Source organism: Camelus dromedarius, chromosome Y (assembly GCF_036321535.1).
Source record: "Camelus dromedarius isolate mCamDro1 chromosome Y, mCamDro1.pat, whole genome shotgun sequence".
NCBI classification, from domain to species: Eukaryota; Metazoa; Chordata; class Mammalia; order Artiodactyla; family Camelidae; genus Camelus; species Camelus dromedarius.
Window position 1 is genome coordinate 4,742,706 of NC_087473.1, and position 5,771 is coordinate 4,748,476.

Genomic DNA, 5,771 nt, shown 5'->3' on the forward strand with positions numbered 1-5,771 from the left:
TGTAAATCAAATCACTTTCCAGTGCACCTGAACTTACGCAATGTTATATGCCAATTATACCTCAATAAAAGTGGAAGGAAAAATGGAAAAGCAATGATCATTTTTTCCATGTCATTTCTCATGATTGTTATTGCAGCATGTAACCTTGAGTCATGATGTATTTATCCTAGGTAAAGATACTAATAAATAAGTGATTCTAATAAATAATACATAAAGATACTAATAAAACAAGTGTTTTCCCATGTCTTAAACTATAACAGCCCACTGCTTCTGTAGGCATCAAAATTTTACTCTGTGTATTCATCTGAGATTAGGAAATGGATACAAAATTTAACCCTGGCTGCTTTTGCTGTGAGTGATAAAGTTCACTCCCTCTGACAGAGGGTCTCATCTCCCTGACAACACCTACAAGTAAGGAACGTGCTCAGTTGCTAAAAATCTCAGCATGGTAAAATCTCAGAACTCCTAAACTTCTTAACTGTTTGGCAATGGGAATGCAACACAGACAAAGACTTGATTTTGGTTAACAATGTGGTGTTTTCTCATGTTTGCATTAGGGGATGAGAGGATAATCCCTGAGATCCACAACAAACATTCTTGCTCAAGTGCTGTGCAAAGAAGTGTAAAGATTCTGCATTATTAGGACTCAGGACTGCTTTCAAAATGATTATGATCACTCTATTCCAAGTAGTCCAAGGAAAGTAAGGTTATTGCAATAACCTCTAGGTGAACGGGAATAAGTCCGCGGTTTAGACTCTATAAGTTATACAAGGGGTGTTCAAAGCCAAAATAAGTTGTGTCAAAAATGAGAATTAAAAGAAAAATAGCTTATTCATAAGCTTAAGTTATAAAGGAGACAGAGTACTGTGCTGGGCTTTGGGGACTGGAGAATGTATATGCATCAGTCCAATTCAAAGAATCAGAGGCTTGGCCCTAGTATCAACTAGGGATTCAGTGAACGGGTAACAATTAGTATACTAGGAGAAATATAATCTACCTCTCCCTGATCTGAAGAAAATCTGGTGGCTCAGTGAAAATCTTAATTCACAGAGAACCTACCAGATGCAAAAGAATAATTCACTGATGACTCAGCTAATGCAATCTTACATACTGCTTAACAATACATCTTCACACACACACACACAGTGGTGAGAGATTCATAGTAATTAGTAGGAAGAATTCAGTGGGCAGAGCACAGGGAATATTTTTCAAAGCACCAGCCAACTTTTGTACTTTTGCCAATAGCCTAGATTTTCCCAGGTAGAAAACTACAGATGGACAAATAATATTCTTCTTTAGGATTTCTAATTTTGAAAGTAAACTGTAGCTTTTGACTTATCACTATAGAACCTTGTTAAGATGATCACAGTAAGACACACTGTCTGAGAAGGAAGCTGGAAAATATCTGCTGAACCAACCCATCTGAACCCCAGACTGCTAATGTAAACAACATAGCCACCATCACAGTTGAGCTGGCAAACTTAAAATCTTCATGTTTCTGTAGTAGGAGCAACCACTGCTGTCCAGACAAAGTTCTCCTGCTGCAAGTGGACTCTTTTCTTCTCTTGGTAAAGGTCATATTGGTGGGATGTGACTAGAGCTTACCTTGGTCTATTTGCCCATTCTCCAGATTATCAAAGGCTTTCTTCACAACTGGTGACATATTTTCAGGACTCAATATTGCCATTCCAGTCTTATTAGCTGAAACTGGCTGCATGATTGTGAGAAGAAGCCTTAGGCTCACTGACCTTGTCTACAATTTTTCCAGCATTTCAGGGCATTTCACATTCAGGAAATTCTTCACCATTTATTTTAACTTAATTGGAAATAGTCAAAATCTTTCATGAATATTTTATATTTCCTAATATCTTCATAAATTTGGTATTCTTGCATTTGGACAAATTTTTAAATCTACCACCGTCAACTCATTCTAGTCCACACATTTTAGATTGCAATTTGGTTACTGAATACGACCACCCCAAGTAAGCTACTAGCAACTCTTAGATACTTCATGTGTGAAGGTTAGAAGAGGCACAAGTTATGTGGGGTGTATAAACCTACTTTAAATGTTGCAATGGCAATGTCCATACTGGACAAAACTCTGATTCTAAGAAGTAAATTAATTAGAATATAATATAGTTATAGGTATGGGGATAAGAATAAGTTATATTGGGTTGGGTGGGTGAGGAAGAGACAGCAAAATATCCAACAAATGGGAATGGAAAGCTTTAGGCCTCTGGAGGCATGAATTAAGAAGAAAATAATACTTTGTCTCCTGTATCTACCTCCACTTACTGTCTTGGGTGACTAGTCCTTGGGCTATGAAAAGAGCTAGTTTGTGGTGAAGAGTAAAGACCATAATGAAATAGTTTGAAAACCATGAGAGCTTTGTTGTCTCAGAAAGTAGATTTTGCTTAAATTCAACATGTATTTTTCATTCACTAAATACTAAAATGCATCCTGTGGCATGTGCTGTGCTTACTGTGTTGGGGAAAGGGGTATAGATAGAAAACATCTGGAGGAGGTGGTTTCTGTGCTGAGACTGGGAAAGTCTAAGTAGGTAAAAGGAGGACATCCTAAGTCCAAGGATGAGTTGGAGCAAAAGTTGTGAGTTTGGATTTAACATGGTTGACAAGCATTTGCCTGGATGTATCATACAGTGAAACATAAAGATATGCCAAGGTTGTCAGATGTCAGATCTATAAAGAAATGACTAAACTATGTTGAATTTGTGGGCTTAGATTTGGAAAGGCATTAAGTGCCACCCTGAGGACTTAAGCTTGTCTTCGGCTGCAGCATGAAAGCAACATAAATTATTCACCAGACAATATAGTGTAGACACTTGAGGGGAGGAAATGAAAGCAACAATTGGAATGCTTTGAGAACAGCACAAAGAAGACCATAGATAAAATTACTTCTTAAATTCTATCACATGCTGAATGTGCCATCTGAGACTACATCATGTGACCTTTATGATTCCAGGGATGACATAATAGAGACCATGATCCCTGGGCTGGTTCCTGCATTTATCTCCTGTTCCAACCTATCCTAACTTAACACTTTTAATACTTTCCAGGATGAACCAGAAGCCACTTAGTACTTTTCCCTCTCTACATGTTTAAGTCTTTTCCAAAATTCTTCCATTTTCTATTCTCCCTTACAGGAAATTATTCAAATTTACTCCCATATTTTTCCATCAACTGATTATATCAATCAAATATCTCTTTTTTTAAATGTTAACTTTGTCTCCCATTTTATTCTTAAATTTATTTAAAAAATAAGAAAATACAGGTACACTTGTATGTTTACTGTTGAAATAAGAAAATTCCAGATATTTGTCAACATTTACCAAAATCAATTTTAATCTTTGTTATCCTGCATAATCTGGTAGTCCTCTGGTAGATCAGTTGTAATTAGGATGACGTTCATATACTGCAGTTGGCTGATGAGTTGGCTGTGAAAGAGAGTTAGCTGTTGTATCAGCTTTCACTGGCACTGAAAACCGTGGGTTGCTATCTGGTTGAAGTTTAGAAAAAGGACCTTCATTGGCTGATATATCGTGATATCTATTTGGAAAAGTAGAAGGCTCCACCATCAGTCCAAGATAATTGCTCTGTATGGGAGATAATTTCTCTTCTGAGATGAAGAGGTTGTAGTTGTAATGAAATTCACAACACGGCCATTTGCTTCAGTGTAGCTGCTTTGTGAGTGCACGTGGAAAGTGGTCAACTGATTTCAAATAGCACATTGATGCACTGCAATTTGTTTTGGTGGTCTAACTGACATTGATTATGCAGGAGAGATATCATCTCTCATCGGGGTACTTGTATCACCAATTATTTGGCTAGTAGAGGGCTTTCTTTTTAGAGGCATGTTTAAATTTGCAGAAGGTAAAAATGCACTTTCTCCTCTAGTGCCATACACAAAACCAGAATTATGATTATCCAAATTACCTCCTGCTTTAAAGTGCTTCTTGTGGAAATCTTGAGCCAATGAAGATACCAGAGAAGCATTTTTAATTCCAACTCTTCTTTTTATTCTCACTAAAAGCTGGGGACAGCCTCGATTAAAATTTGGATTATGATAGAACTGCAGCTACAAACAAAGGAGAAATATACTAGTATTACTTTAAGCCAAAATACAAGACTACAATAACCCTAATCTATAAAACCTCAGATGTCACACTTACTATACTAATATAATATCATCAAAATATGAACATTGCTGACTATTTTTTGAAATTCCTAATTTGGAAAATACACATTTAAATAGTATCATCATCAAATTTAAAACGTTAGCATTTGCAGTAACGGTGAACTCCCCTTATTACAAGCAGCTTTAATAACTTTATTTAGATTTCTGATAAGATTCATATTTGCTAGCAAAGTTCCTCATAATCTTGAATTCTTAATGCACTGTACTCATTTTAGAAAAAATGAAGTATTTTAGCGTTAGTAGTTTTATACAATTTACAAAATCTAGCTTTATATTTATATTACCATACATTAAAGTACAAAATAAAATTTTATATATAAGTTACGAAGTGGTGACTAAAATTTCTGAATGCCTTGCTTAAAACAGAGACTTCTTTTTCTTCTGTCAGAAATTCAGCTAGACAAGCAGATCTTTGAAAATTCTGCCACACTTTACAAACCCGTACAGGTTAAGCTGTCTAACTAAGCTTTTCATACTTCCAGTTTCAAATATTCTGAAAGGGGACTTTCTTTCCAAAACTTCCTTCTTACAAACAACTTCATCGATCACTATTGAAGTTCCATTATCATCCCACCAGACGGATTGAAATTGGTCACCCCCAACCGTTTTCCAGAGTTTTCTTGGGAATGTCAGAGAACGAAAATAATTATCTTCATCTGGGTCAGAGACACAATGTGTGTAACCTGGTCTTTTTATCAAGGATTCTTCACAAAAAGTCTGAAATGTATTTTCTTCAATCATAGACCTCAAGTCCAAGTCCCCAGAGAATGTTTCATCACACAATATATATCTACTGGACTTTCCTGAACCAGTTGGTCCATCTTTAGGAGACACATCTTGAATTTCTGAAGAAACATGTGCCATCTCAAATAACTTTTTCTACAGCTCCTTTTCTAATCTGCATGATTTTGAGCACTGCAGCTTCAAATTCTGCTATGGCAGGCCTGCACACATAAACTGCTAGGCCATCACAGTGGTTCTCAACCTGAGTACCTGTGACATCAGAAAATGACTGGTCTCCTAGCAACCAAAGTGTAACATTCAGCCAGTTTTTACTTCTCATTCATCCAGTTAAATTGAAACCTTTAGGATGTTTATTTTTTCAGTGTGATCTGCAAATATTATTCCCACAACATCTTTTTAAATAAATTAAAGTTCGGGTTTATGAAATAAAACAATTCTCCTTCCTTTTGTAGACAAATTTATACCAGATTGGTGAGCAGAGTTTAAATAATGCACTAAATAAATAAACCAATTTTAAAATTTTGAAATTTAAATTGAAATTTGTGTAGAACCTGTACAAAAATGTTATAACTATTTCATTATCATTTGTAAATAAAATGAAACATAATTTGATTTCGATATGGAAGTAGTTATTTATATGTTTGCTTTATATTAAGTAGCTCTATATTCAAAAAATGATCGGAATAAATATCAGTTTATTTTGTATGTTTGTAAATAAATGGTAACATTTGTGAAATAAAATTAGATTAAAATAATCAATCAAATTTAAGAAATCCCAAAGGGGTTAACATTTTTTAAATTTTAATTCAGCA

The 5,771-nt window shown here is 35.2% G+C and overlaps 1 pseudogene; it reads right to left on the bottom strand.

The window, feature by feature from the left end:
* Nucleotides 1–3,403: 3,403 nt before the first annotated feature.
* LOC135320424 (heat shock transcription factor, Y-linked-like) lies at nt 3,404–5,079 on the bottom strand (annotated as a pseudogene).
* Between the last annotated feature and the right edge of the window lie 692 nt (nt 5,080–5,771).